We start from the raw sequence: 15,572 nt of genomic DNA, 5'->3' as shown, positions 1-15,572 counted from the left end.
TACTAAACACATTAGTAAAGTGGATCATAGGTTAGTCAATTAAATGACTAATTAGTTAGTCTTTCTTAGGCAGATGATGAATCATTAGTACCTTTAATACTAGCAGCTAGCTACTGCTGTCTCAAGGTTAGGGAAAGAATAGGTAATAAATTCAATATATTCATATACAATTAAATGTTCCCTCCATTTCATTGCATTAAAAAAAAAATAAATAAAAAAAAATAAACACTATAATTTTTATCATCTATAGTATAATATGCTTTTCACTTGAACATTTAACAGAAAGCTCTCCTCAAAACTGTAATGATATATAAAACAGATGTAAAAAATAAACTCCATTAGTAACACTTCATCCTAGCATGAGAAAAAAAAAGCAACACAAAAACAACCTGTTTTGACAAGTCATTAAGTAAATAATACACATTTGTGAGTATTAATCACTAAAACTTGCAATGTGGAAAAGAAAGTAAGCATCTCTTAAGATATGAATATTAAACCTTCCTCCCATTCATAAACTAAAGGAAAAAATATGTAAGTAAAGTTAACATAAATTAAATGTAAGGAGTTACAGACCCTGTAAAGAATAATTAATTAGTCCACTGCTAATCATTATATCACAGTACTTTTAAGAAACTTAGGGAAACAACCAGTGCAAAAATAGACATTTAACCTTATTTGTACAAGCTTTTAACCCAGATCATATCCATATGTCACCATTAATCCTTCAAAGCCACACAAAAAAAGAAAATGAGTATTTCTATGGGATATACTAACTAAACAAATCTACAGAAATGCTCAGAACAGTAATAAAGAAGCTTCACGTATCACATGCAATAACATAGAGAAATAAAAAAATAAAAAAAGGTAAAAAATGCATATATATATATATATATATATATATATATATATATATATATATATATATATATATATATATGCATCATATGGTACATGAAGAATACTTCCCAATTTGGAGAGAGAGAGAGAGAGAGAACATTTGAACATTTGAACATTTATTTATAGCCATTACATACATTGTATATTTATATTCCATAAATTTTTTATTATGGCTAGCCTTTTTTTAAGCGTAAGCTTTTCAGGCAAAACTAAAACTATAATATAACTAAACCTAAGCTAACAAAACTGGACTTAATATAAGGTACAATACACAGTAAGTACTTAAATGTTGTACAGAATAATTTTAAATGTTGCATAGGATTCTAAGGGTATTTATAAGATTAAATAGATATCAACATACATTTTCTTATACAGCAGTGAGTAAATTTAGTGATACATACATCTGCATAAACGATCATACACCTGTGTATGTAAACAATAATAAAAGAAATTAAAGAAAAGTAACATATATATATATATATATATATATATATATATATATATATATATATATATATATATATATATATATATATATATATATATATATATATATATAAAAAAAAAGTAATACATACATTGGGGTCTGCATATAGATATTGATCTATTGGCATAAAGAATGGAACAAGTAATAGAGTACAAAATTTAATATAATGAAAAAATAATTTAGATAATTATTATGAATTTAATACATGATGCATAGTGCGTATACAATAATGATAAATATAATAAGTTATAATTTATAGACATGGCCACATACAAGGAGTTGGGTACAGTGATGGGAGTCAACATTAATTAGTATTTATTAGTAGTTACTTATTATGTGTTGTTTTAGTTTGTTTTTGAAGGTAGCTACAGATGGTGAATTTCTAATGTTAGGAGGGATATCGTTCCAGTAAACAGGTCCTAAGTATAATGTAGATTGACAGTACTTTGAGATGCGATGGGGAGGAGGACGTAGTTGGCCACAGTGACATGTATCATGATTATGGATGGGGGCATCGTTTTGCATAGAATACATTTTTTTATACATTTGAATGGATATAGCCATTTTTGTTATGTCCTCTAGTCTTAGCAACTGAGTTTGTTTAAATAGGAGTTGTGTATGTTCTAAGTACGTGCTATTTGTGATTATTCTAACAATTTTTTTAAGTTGGAGTTGAAGTGGTATCAGATAGGTAGGATAAGTGGTGCACCATATTGGATTGCAATAGGCAAGTAGTGGGTAGATGTGAGCATAATAAATACACTTCAGTACGTATGGAGGCATTAAGTCTTTACTCTGATGGAGTAAGGCAATATGTCTGGATATTCGTAGGGTGAGATTTTCAATGTGAAGTTTAAAGGTCATGGAATCGTCATAGGTTACACCAAGGAATTTAATGTGTGAGGATCTTGAGATATTATTATTATTGATCTGGAGTGGAGGTAGATGGTGATATTTTTTTAATGAAAACAACATAAAGTATGTTTTATCGGTATTAATGGTAAGTCTATTGGATATGCACCATCGGTATAACTGATGTAGTTCTGTATTTACTGTTGTAATCAATTGTTCTGGGTGAGGACCGGGTAAGTAAAGTGTCATGTCGTCAGCAAATAAGATGGTTTTGGAGTGTGTAAATATATCAGATATGTCATTTATGTAAAGCAAAAAAAGAATTGGGCCTAGGATACTGCCTTGAGGAACTCCAAGGTGATTGTTTTTTAATGTGGAAAATTCACCTTCAAATACAGTTTGTTGGGTTCTGTTGGTTAGGTAATCTGTAAACCATGAGTGGATGGGGCCACGAATGCCATAATGATATAATTTGTCTAAAAGAATTTTATGATTTACAGTATCAAAAGCCTTGGAAAAGTCAATGAATACAGACAGGACTGATAGCTTGTTGTTGAGAGCTGAGTAAATGTCTGAAGAAAAGAGATTTAGTGCTTGGAAAGTGTTATGATTGCGTCTAAATCCAAATTGTGTTTGATTTAGGATCTTATTTTTTTCTAGATAGCTTATCAGGAAATTTTTCATCAGGGATTCAAAGATTTTTGAGAAAATACTGAGGTTTGAGATTGGGCGGAAGTTTTTAGGATAATTACTCGGGCCAGTTTTCGGGATAGGAATGACTCTAGCTTTTTTTAATATATAAGGGAAAGTCCCTGTTGAGATAGAGTGGTTAAAGAGGGTGGTCAACGGTATGGAAAATATATCAGAATTATGTTTTAGTACTTTAACTGAAATCTCATTTACACTAGAGTTTTTATTTTTTTGTGATTTTATAATATTTATGGTATCATAAGTAGATATTGCAGGCAACAGCATAGAATTTTGAAAATTAGCTTTTAGATAATGGGTTGGGTTTATGTGAGAGTTAGGTAGTTTATCACTTAGTTGAGAGAGAGAGAGAGAGAGAGAGAGAGAGAGAGAGAGAGAGAGAGAGAGAGAGAGAGAGAGGGAGAGAGGGAGTGTCTACTCTCCATTCATTATATATATATATATATATATATATATATATATATATATATATATATATATATATATATATATATATATATATATATATATATATATATATATATATATATATATACGCATAATTTTTCAGTGGCTATCCACCAGTACCATTGAAATTGCTTACATAAGAGCAGGTATTTTTAAACAACACCAGTAAAGAAGTCTCTGAAATATAAAAAAGATAAATCAAGCGTACAAATATCACATACCTTATCTAACTCGGGATCTTTCTTCATCCAATGTAGAGCAAGCCACTGTCTATGTCTCTCTAATGACTCATCATCTTCTGAATGGGGCCTTGGTGGAAGGTAAGCCTTTACTCCATACATCAGTGGACACGTAGTCTCTTTTGGCGCTATGCAAGGGATCTTCTTTTTCCTTGACGTCACCTCAGTCACTGAGGAATCCTGCCTCTTTCTTGAATTCTGAAACTTGCGCTGGATGCGCAATTTCCATTGCAGCTGCAATTCATGCTCCTCGAGATCACTGTTTCTCAGGATGGCAGGAAATGATGTCAAAACAGCATTTGCCATATTCATATACTGTTCTGATGTTGGATAGCTGAAATATGATAATGATAATAATAATAACAATAATAATAATAATAATAATAATAATAATAATAATAATAATAATAATAATAATAATAATAATAACATATTATTAATAATAATGTCACAATACCTTGATATGTAATAATGATGATAACAATAATAATGATAATATCAATCTAGCTAACTATATAGATGGCTTAACTCCTTTTATTATATTACTATTATTATTATTATTATTATTATTATTATTATTATTATTATCATTATTGTTCTTCTTCTTAACAATCAGCTAATTGTGCTTTTGTCCCAGTGAAATTGGCAGATAGTGGGTACACTATCTGAATAGTACACTCAAAGGTGGTTTCACACCTATCAGTGATGTATTAGTATCGTATAGTGTCAGTGATATCCATGTCGCTTTCGTGACGTCTATGCACACATATCCTTTCAGACGTGGAGTTGGCTATGATTGTCATAATTTTTGATGAAGAGCAAGATGCTTGCTTAACAAAAAATAAAGAAAAGAAAAGTGGGTACATGAAACGTGGAAGAAAAAGAGAAACTGAAGGAGATTTTGCTACTCTGTACGAGGAATTAATTAATGATGAAACAAAAATTTTCCAGTACTTAAGAATGTCCAAAAACTGTTTGATGACATTGCTCAGTGATGTGTGGTGTGGTGTGGTATGGTGTGGTGTGTTATGATGTGGTGTGGTGTGATGTGGTGTGTTCTGGTAAGTATAATGTACAATGTGATTAATTACATCAATTAAAAAGAGTATTTGTCACCATTTCAATTTCTTCTATTTTATTTCAAACACTTGTCCGACATCCGTGAAAATTTTTTAAATACCAGTGACGACGATATTCCATTTCACGCAACAGAGACGTAACAATCACTTCAGTCAAAACACGGTACTTCACCGGACGTGTGTAAATGCTTCCGCTGAATTCCAAAATGATTAGTTTTTTCTTTTACTGACAATGAAGCACTGAACAGCACGGAACAAATACGCCTCTGATGTGTGTGAAGCAACCTTAACCCATATCCCTCTGGAGGCATATTCCCGAAGTCTGGTAATGTTTCGGCCCATTTACTCTTGTAGCGGTTAGGTTAGGTTAGATTAAGTTACGTTTAGGTAATTTTGTGCGAGAATCTCAATGAGACTATTTTAGAGAGAATCCTACAGTTAGTTTTGGAGCTACAGCCTAGTGTCCATACAGGCTGGCGGACGACTCCTTCCAGACTTCAGGAATATGCATTCTGGCCCTTCACAAGAACTGACATCAGATCCCGGTATGAACTCAGGCGGTGCAACCCATGTTCTTTTGTCCCTCTTCTCATTGCCTTCCCATTATATTATATATATATATATATATATATATATATATATATATATATATATATATATATATATATATATATATTTTTTTTTTTTTTTTTTTTTTTTTTTATGTAGGAAGGATACTGGCCAAGGGCAACAAAAATCTAATAAAAAAAATGCCCACTGAAATGCCAGTCCCTAAAAGGGTCAAAGCAGTGGTCAAAAATTGGTGGATAAGTGTCTTGAAACCTCCCTCTTGAAGGAATTCAAGTCATAGGAAGGTGGAAATACAGAAGCAGGCAAGGAGTTCCAGAGTTTACCAGAGAAAGGGATGAATGATTGAGAATACTGGTTAACTCTTGCGTTAGAGAGGTGGACAGAATAGGAGTGAGAGAAAGAAGAAAGTCTTGTGCAGCGAGGCCGCGGAAGGAGGGGAGGCATGCAGTTAGCAAGATCAGAAGAGCAGTTAGCATGAAAATAGCGGTAGAAGACAGCTAGAGATGCAACATTGCGGCGGTGAGAGAGAGGCTGAAGACAGTCAGTTAGAGGAGAGGAGTTGATGAGACGAAAAGCTTTTGATTCCACCCTGTCTAGAACAGCAGTATGAGTGGAACCCCCCCAGACATGTGAAGCATACTCCATACATGGACGGATAAGGCCCTTGTACAGAGTTAGCAGCTGCGGGGGTGAGAAAAACTGGCGGAGACGTCTCAGAACACCTAACTTCATGGAAGCTGTTTTAGCTAGAGATGAGATGTGAAGTTTCCAGTTCAGATTATAAGTAAAGGACAGACCGAGGATGTTCAGTGTAGAAGAGGGGGATAGTTGAGTGTCATTGAAGAAGAGGGGATAGTTGTCTGGAAGATTGTGTCGAGTTGATAGATGGAGGAATTGAGTTTTTGAGGCATTGAACAATACCAAGTTTGCTCTGCCCCAATCAGAAATTTTAGAAAGATCAGAAGTCAGGCGTTCTGTGGCTTCCCTGCGTGATATGTTTACCTCCTGAAGGGTTGGACGTCTATGAAAAGACGTGGAAAAGTGCAGGGTGGTATCATCAGCATAGGAGTGGATAGGACAAGAAGTTTGTTTTAGAAGATCATTAATGAATAATAAGAAGAGAGTGGGTGACAGGACAGAACCCTGAGGAACACCACTGTTAATAGATTTAGGAGAAGAACAGTGACCGTCTACCACAGCAGCAATAGAACGGTCAGAAAGGAAACTTGAGATGAAGTTACAGAGAGAAGGATAGAAACCGTAGGAGGGTAGTTTGGAAATCAAAGCTTTGTGCCAGACTCTATCAAAGGCTTTTGATATGTCCAAGGCAACAGCAAAAGTTTCACCAAAGTCTCTAAAAGAGGATGACCAAGACTCAGTAAGGAAAGCCAGAAGATCACCAGTCGAGCGGCCTTGACGGAACCCATACTGGCGATCAGATAGAAGGTTGTGAAGTGATAGATGTTTAAGAATCTTCCTGTTGAGGATAGATTCAAAAACTTTAGATAAGCAGGAAATTAAAGCAATAGGACGGTAGTTTGAGGGATTAGAGCGGTCACCCTTTTTAGGAACAGGTTGAATGTAGGCAAACTTCCAGCAAGAAGGAAAGGTAGATGTTGACAGACAGAGCTGAAAGAGTTTGACTAGGCAAGGTGCAAGCACGGAGGCACAGTTTCGGAGAACAATAGGAGGGACCCCATCAGGTCCATAAGCCTTCTGAGGGTTTAGGCCAGCGAGGGCATGGAAAACATCATTACGAAGAATTTTAATACGAGGCATGAAGTAGTCAGAGGGTGGAGGAGAGGGAGGAACAAGCCCAGAATCGTCCAAGGTAGAGTTTTTAGCAAAGGTTTGAGCAAAGAGTTCAGCTTTAGAAATAGATGTGATAGCAGTGGTGCCATCTGGTTGAAGTAGAGGAGGGAAAGAAGAAGAAGCAAAGTTATTGGAGATATTTTTGGCTAGATGCCAGAAATCACGAGGGGAGTTAGATCTTGAAAGGTTTTGACATTTTCTGTTAATGAAGGAGTTTTTGGCTAGTTGGAGAACAGACTTGGCATGGTTCCGGGCAGAAATATAAAGTGCATGAGATTCTGGTGAAGGAAGGCTTAAGTACCTTTTGTGGGCCACCTCTCTATCATGTATAGCACGAGAACAAGCTGTGTTAAACCAAGGTTTAGAAGGTTTAGGACGAGAAAAAGAGTGAGGAATGTACGCCTCCATGCCAGACACTATCACCTCTGTTATGCGCTCAGCACACAAAGACGGGTCTCTGACACGGAAGCAGTAGTCATTCCAAGGAAAATCAGAAAAATACCGCCTCAGGTCCCCCCAACTAGCAGAGGCAAAACGCCAGAGGCACCTTCGCTTAGGGGGATCCTGAGGAGGGATTGGAGTGATAGGACAAGATAAAGATATGAGATTGTGATCGGAGGAGCCCAACGGAGAAGAAAGGGTGACAGCATAAGCAGAAGGATTAGAGGTCAGGAAAAGGTCAAGAATGTTGGGCGTATCTCCAAGACGGTCAGGAATACGAGTAGGGTGTTGCACCAATTGCTCTAGGTCATGGAGGATAGCAAAGTTGTAGGCTAGTTCACCAGGATGGTCAGTGAAGGGAGAGGAAAGCCAAAGCTGGTGGTGAACATTGAAGTCTCCAAGAATGGAGATCTCTGCAAAAGGGAAGAGGGTCAGAATGTGCTCCACTTTGGAAGTTAAGTAGTCAAAGAATTTCTTATAGTCAGAGGAGTTAGGAGAGAGGTATACAGCACAGATAAATTTAGTATGAGAATGACTCTGTAGTCTTAGCCAGATGGTGGAAAACTCGGAAGATTCAAGAGCGTGGGCACGAGAGCAGGTTAAGTCATTGCGCACATAAACGCAGCATCCAGCTTTGGATCGAAAATGAGGATAGAGAAAGTAGGAGGGAACAGAAAAGGGGCTACTGTCAGTTGCCTCAGACACCTGAGTTTCAGTGAGGAAAAGAAGATGAGGTTTAGAAGAGGAGAGGTGGTGTTCTACAGATTGAAAATTAGATCTTAGACCGCGAATGTTGCAGAAGTTAATGAAGAAAAAGTTGAGGGGGGTGTCAAGACACTTAGGGTCGTCGACGGAAAGGCAGTCCGACCTGGGGACATTTATGGTCCCCTCCCCAGATGGGGACTCCGAGGCTGGTGTAGGAGTCGCCATGATTTTAAAATTTTTGGAGTGAAGGGTGTGTGTGTTATTAGGTGCTTGTAGTTTTGTGTGGAGGAAGAGAGTTGTCTTTAGAGGGCAGGCTGTGACTACCCCCTTGTGTTGTGAGACACAAAGGGAAACGTTCAGTGAGGTCACAGCTGGGTTTAATGATAAGTTCACAGCACCCCCTGAACAGTGCTTTAGACCTCACTGGGAGTAATTATCGTTTCGGCAGGTGTCTATATATATAACACTCAACATCCCTACATGCAACAAAACTTACCAAAACTTACTCAAAATACACTCAAAACATCCAAAACACAACCAAAACACATCACAACACCCCAAAATACCCACTACACTCACCTAAACACAACCAAATATTGAATATTCACTCAAAACACCCCGTAACATCTAAAAATATCCAAATAACCCACCCCAACCATGCTAAATTTATCCAACACACATTCAAAGCACCCCAATATACCTAAAACTCATCCAAATACACTCAAAAGATTTAAAACACCCAAAATACACTACAACACCCCAAAACTCATCAAACACACCCAAAACACATCAAAACATCCAAAACACACTTAAAGCACCACTCAAAACCACAAACACGCCACAAACACACCCTTAAAGACCCAAAACTACTTGCACACAATCAAATACACCTCAAAAGACCCGACGCACACACCCAAGCTCACCGAAACACTTAAAACAGAAAATAAACCCAAAACAAACTCATTACACCTCAATATACCCCCAAACACACCCATAACACACAAAAACATCCCACAATATACTCAAAACACCCCACACGACTCAAACCACTTACAATATAACTAAAAACATCCTAAACCACATTTAAAACACCCAAAATTCACCCAAAACACAATGATAACAGCAAATATACACCCAAAACACACCTAAACACCACCAAAACACACTCTAAACACCCCACAATATTCCTACATACATCCTAAACACGTAAAACACCCAAAACACACCAAATATTACAGAGAACTGCAGCGCAGCAAGGGAAACTAAGCTAAATATTGTTTACCTGTTTTGCCTCCTCCTCCATTTCTTTTTATTTCTTCCTTCTCCTCTTTCATTTCTCTTATTTTCTTCTTTCTACTACAACTATCTACACGCCTGACTTTAGAAACAGCTAGAAACACTTGGAAAACACTGGAAATTACGGTAAATATTGAGGAGACACTGGAGCAGACCGAGTCCCGAATCCTTGATGACGTCACAGGCGAGGTGCCGGCGCCCCGCTGCCATACGTACGTAACGTATTTCATTTTGAAATTGACCCATAGAAAAAATGAAGCTAGGCTCGAATGCATTATATATTCTGACTTGACAATTACTTTAATTAATATTCACAATATCAAAACACCTCCAGTCTCAGTAGTTATAAAGAAATATTATGTGAAATATGGAAAAAGTGTTGGAAATTTTCACACTATTAAAAACACTGAAAAGTCCACCTATTCCACTTTACACTGGTAAAAAAACATTTTAAAAAATCTGAACTATTTTTTAAAATAATGCACACTTAGTTACAAGCTACAATAAAAAAATAAAGAAGCTAAAAAATGACAAAATCACCACTTTCAACGGGACAATAAGCCTATTCAAATTCCACATACTTAACTCAACAGGAACGCAACATACTTTAAAAATCATAAACGATTTTTTGAAGCAATAAAATCTTCATTAAAGCCTCAAATAAAAAAGCCAAAAACCAGGCTGGGTAAATTTCACCGTACAAACTGCCCCTTATTTACATAAAAAACAACACCAAATTCAGCACATTTACTTAACTGAAGCAAGAAAAACACTTCAAAAGCAACGAAATATTTTTAGAAACCATAAAATCTTACTATACAAGCCAAATAAATTAATTCAGAAAATTTTAAAAAAATATTGGAACCAACAAGCCGGAACAGGTGCCAGTCCATCATGGCGGCCCTCGGGGGCGACCTCAGTGGGGGAGCCGGCGGCCATGTTGCCTTATTTATTCCTATATAACACCAAAACCAGGCAATGACGGATATATCTGACCAGCGGATATGAAGGCTAGACATGTGGATCCATCTTGTGATATGTTAGGCTTACAATAAGTGAGAGACGAGGCAAATAATGGCTAATAACACAGCTGACGGCTTGTTTACATATTGGCGAACATTAAATATTTGAATAAATTTCCAACTCTTTCCAGACTCAGACGTAAACAAAACCTAAATATAAATAATTAACCCCTAAAAAAACTAAATAACGAATAATGAATCCTAAATAAACGAATACAAGACACTACAGGGAGGATTAGGGTGTTGTGAAGGCAGTAAGGCTGACTGAGGAGAGACTGGCCCCGCTAGACTCACCTTACGTACTCGTGCCTCTCTGGTGATGCTTGACAGTGCTTGGTGCAGGAAGAAGGTGTCGGGAAGACGGAAACACTGGTTAATAGAGCGTGTAGGGCAAGATTGACCGGTGCTGACCAAAACACTGCAGCCAGCCAGCCGCTCGCCGTGGTAACTCCCCAGCGCCACCTGTCACTGATCCAACACCCACCCACAAACACACACACACACACACACACACACACAAAAGTTGACATGCTATCAAATAATATGTCAAATAATATAAATATCCTCACTTCCTGACTCTCCTTTCCCCACTCCACCCCCGATAAGTGATTAAGAACGCAATCTTCACTCAGTGCGGCACCGTGTCACCGCAGCAAACACGAACCAGGGCAGAATAGGCTCAACTGAAATGCTCCTACTCTCTCTCTCTCTCTCTCTCTCTCTCTCTCTCTCTCTCCTCACGACTGTTTTTCAAAGCTATAAAGATGATTATCAGGGTTTTCAACGGTGTTTCTCCTGTTATTAATGTAGAAATGTTGTTAATCTGTCACTAAAACCGTAAAAATACCCTTGAAGACCTGTGCAACTACTGACAGAGAGAGAGAGAGAGAGAGAGAGAGAGAGATAACTAGCAATAACACTCACACACACATACACACACCAGTGCATTTATACGAAGGACTCTCCTGAACTAGACGAGGTCATACTTTGATGTATAATTTGGAAATCAGCTATTTTTTCTATTAAGACACACGCAATTAAACGCTGATTTCCGGACGTGTCACTTGCGATCATACCACGTACTCTCGTGGCCTTGCAATGCGCGGCTGCTTAACGGGATGCACGTTCTCTACTTATGATACAAGTTATTTCCGAAACGTGTCATTTTTTTTTTTTTTTTCCCCTACGTCCACTCAGAGGTCAAGCATACGCAGCTCACTGGCCCTTCCTTCCGCTTCCATCTTTCACTTTGTCCTCCAAAACCGTGGGGAGGGTAGTGTCGCCCCACACACTCGCCACTCACTTTTCCTGCCTTTCTTACACTCTCGGGCGCCAGCAAGGTCTAGTACCTTTATATATAGAGTGAGGGAGGAGAAACAGGTGAAACGAAGAACAGGGAGAGAAAGGAACGAAAGGGAAGATGATAGAGGAGAGAGAGGGAGAAACGAAGGATAGGAAGAGAGAGTAACGGAAAGAATATAAAGGATGAGAGAGAAAGAAGGAGAAACGAGGGACAAGGAGAAGAAGGAATGAAAGGAAAGATGAGAGGGAGAAACGAAGAATAGGGAGGGGGAAGGAACGGAAGAAGGGCGGGTGTGAAAAGGAGAGGAAGAAACGAAAGAAGTGGTGAGAATGAGGCCTGAATTCTCAAAGGCTTCGGTGTCTTATCTCGAGTACTTTTAACAGGCTCTTGTCGAAGTTACCGGGAACTTTTCCAAGGATGTTTTCATGATGCTGGTGATAGTTTATTAGTGTTTCTGCACCATTAATGGGAAGAAATATCATCCAAGAGATCCTTCCCTCTACCACTACCACCACAATCACAACCACCATATTACCGTCAATCGCCTCCCCAGCAACAACTCGCCACTACTGACACAAACTTACCACTAACCACCGCACCGCCACCACCACCACCATTACCACATCACCACATTACCAAACTATGCATAACATTCCCCCACCACCACACCCTCACCACCACTAACTCGCTGAAGTTGGTGTAGTTTAGTTGCTGCTTGGCTCTTGATGAATGACTTGTTAGCTGGGACGGCCACGGATTTTTATAACCAATGCGAGAATGCCGTTTAACTATGCCAGGTCTTCTCTCTAACGGCCCGTCCCTAGACAAAAGGCCCATGTTCTTGCGAGAGTAATCTACAACCGATATAATAACTTTACGTGTCCCCACCACCACCACCACGACTATTACCACTACCACTGCAACACCCATCATTCAAGCCCTTCCCCCTCACGCACACACCACCACTGACACTTGGGTGCTACACGTAAAACACACCCCCAGATAGCACGTAAACCATCCAGCCACCACCACTATCACCACCACCACACCTGGGATTATTGCATGTGTGATTCTAAGCCCTCCCACATCACCCCCTTCATTACGTAGTTCACCACCATTACAGAACTTAGTGTCCAAGAGCGCACCACCCCATTAGAAGCAACACAGGCATGACAGCCATTTACTCACTCTAATGGGTCGCTTTCATGAGTTCCTTGATACTTCCCTTCCCAGCGACCAAAGCGACTCATAGGAATAAAAGATAAAAATAAAGTTGGAGGGATATTTAGTTTGTTTAACTGCTGTAACTGCGATGAAAATTGAAGTCATTTTACTGGTTGCAATTAAGGTAACGGAAATTCGTCTAATTTATTTGTTGCTTTTGATATTGTTATTGTTGTTGTTGTTATCATTAACAATAATAATAATAATAATAATAATAATAATAATAATAATAATAATAATAATAACAATAATAATGATATTATTATTGTTATTATTATTATTATTATTATTATTATTATTATTATTATTATTATTATCATTATTACTACTACTGCTACTATCATTATTATTATTGTTGCTGTTGTTGTTGTTGTTGTTGATACTACTACTACTACTACTACTACTACTACTGCCACTACTGATTCTACTACTACTGCTGCTTCTGCTACTACTACTACTACTACTACTACTACTACTACTACTACTACTACTACTACTACTACTACTACTACTACTACTACTACTACCACCATTACTACTACTACTACTATTACTACTACTACTACTACTACTACTACTAATGCTACTACTACTGCTGCTGCTGCTACTACTATTTCTTCTTATATTCATCATAATCATCACCACTACTACTCTTACCACTATTTTGCAGGTTTTCTTTCTATGTATTTAGTAAAAACATCTTGCAGCGTTGCTTTCTATGTATTTCACCCTAATATTTCAGCCTCCCCCCCTGCAAGGACTAAACAGGAGCCAACTGGACAGGTAATAATCCTTAAAACATGGACTAAATGCACCCACTAATACCAGTAGATAACCTCACTCCACACGTCTCATTCGCCCTCATGATAAAGGTAACATCATCATCAGCACACACACACAGACACACACACATACAGGTAAATTTACGCGAACACCTGGCTGACAGCGGAAGCGTTAGTCTGTCATCAGCGGGGTGGTAATGCTCTCTCTCGCTCATCGTGCTAATGGAACCGTGAATATTACAGGTGTATAAGGCCATCAAGCCGATTCCCAGAAGGCTAAGGTAGTGGCGGTGATGGTAGTGGTGTTGGCGGCGGTGGTGGTGGTGGTGGTGGTGAAGCTTGAAGTCTGTGAGAAGCATAACATTCTGCAGGGTTTTGTGATAAGGCGTCGTAATAATCGGGTGGTAAGTGATGCTTTGTGGGGGAAGGTATCAATTTGGCAAGGGTCTTTTGGAGGTTATTATGCGCAGGTGTTAGGTATCCGTGTGTGAGCTCCTGCCATGCTTCATTTGGATGTGAAGCAGTGAGGCGAACCGCTTCATTTTGGGGATATGGTCGTTGATGAGAGGGTACTGTATGTATGTAGAAGCACCGTGTGTGTGTGTGTGTGTGTGTGTGTGTGTGTGTGTGTGTTAATTATTAAACAAAGTGCCTTATTACTGTGTCGTGAAAAGCGTGAATCTACTGAATTGTATACACAGAAGCAGAAATTAAAAGTTTATCAATACATTAGTAGCAATTAGTGGCCAGTGGTAGCAGTAGTAGTAGTAGTAGTAGTAGTAGTAGTAGTAGTGGTAGTAGTAGTAGTAGTAGCAGTAGTAGTAGTAGTAGTAGTAGTAATGATAATAATGATAATAATAATAATAATAATAATAATAATAATAATAATAATAATAATAATAATAATAATAATAATAACAATAATAATAAAACAACAGCAATACAAGCACTAATTATCAAATACCAAGCAGTGAGGAGCAAATAGCAACAACAACGCTAAGTTACGAGTGAATATATGTCAAAAACAGACGAGCGGTAGCAAACACATGAGCAGCAACGTTGAGTGGCAGTATTATGGCCTCGCACGATCATGACCCTCCTTGCATTACCGCGCCGAAGAGAGAGAGAGAGAGAGAGAGAGAGAGAGTGTGTGTATGTGTGTGTGTGTGTGTGTGTGTGTGTGCTCAGTGACCTTATAAATGTCCCCCTGCAGGAGCTTACATCTTACACTCTATCTTTCTTTAAGTCTTCATGATGTCCTCCGTGCACCGTTGCTACCCCCATCACTGTTATGTCTTCCTCCTCCTCCTCCTCCTCCTCCTCCTCCTCCTCCTCCTCCTCCTCCTTCCCTTTTCATCCTCCTTATCTTTTATTTATTTTTTTCATCCTTCTCATCCTTCCTTTTATCAGTCTTGCAGCCTTTCAATTCTCTCGCCCACTTTTTATTTCTTCTTCCCCTTCCTCCTTCTCCTCCTCCTCCTTTCTTACTTATCCGCACTCCCATAATACTCATATCCTCACACTTCCCAGCTCCTTCCTCCTCTTCCTCCTGCTTCTCCTCCTCTTCCTTCTTCGTCTTCTAGTCCATCACCTACTACCCATCTCTTCTCTCCTCTTCCCTCTTACTTGCTCTCTCACACTCTCTAATCCCTTTTCCAATACCCCCAATACCATTCCACCATCCCTTCCCTCCTTCATAAACTTTTCC

Source organism: Scylla paramamosain, chromosome 10, assembly GCF_035594125.1.
Source record: "Scylla paramamosain isolate STU-SP2022 chromosome 10, ASM3559412v1, whole genome shotgun sequence".
NCBI lineage: Eukaryota > Metazoa > Arthropoda > Malacostraca > Decapoda > Portunidae > Scylla > Scylla paramamosain.
The sequence above is the reverse complement of the archived record's forward strand: the minus strand, read 5'-3'. Positions refer to the sequence as shown.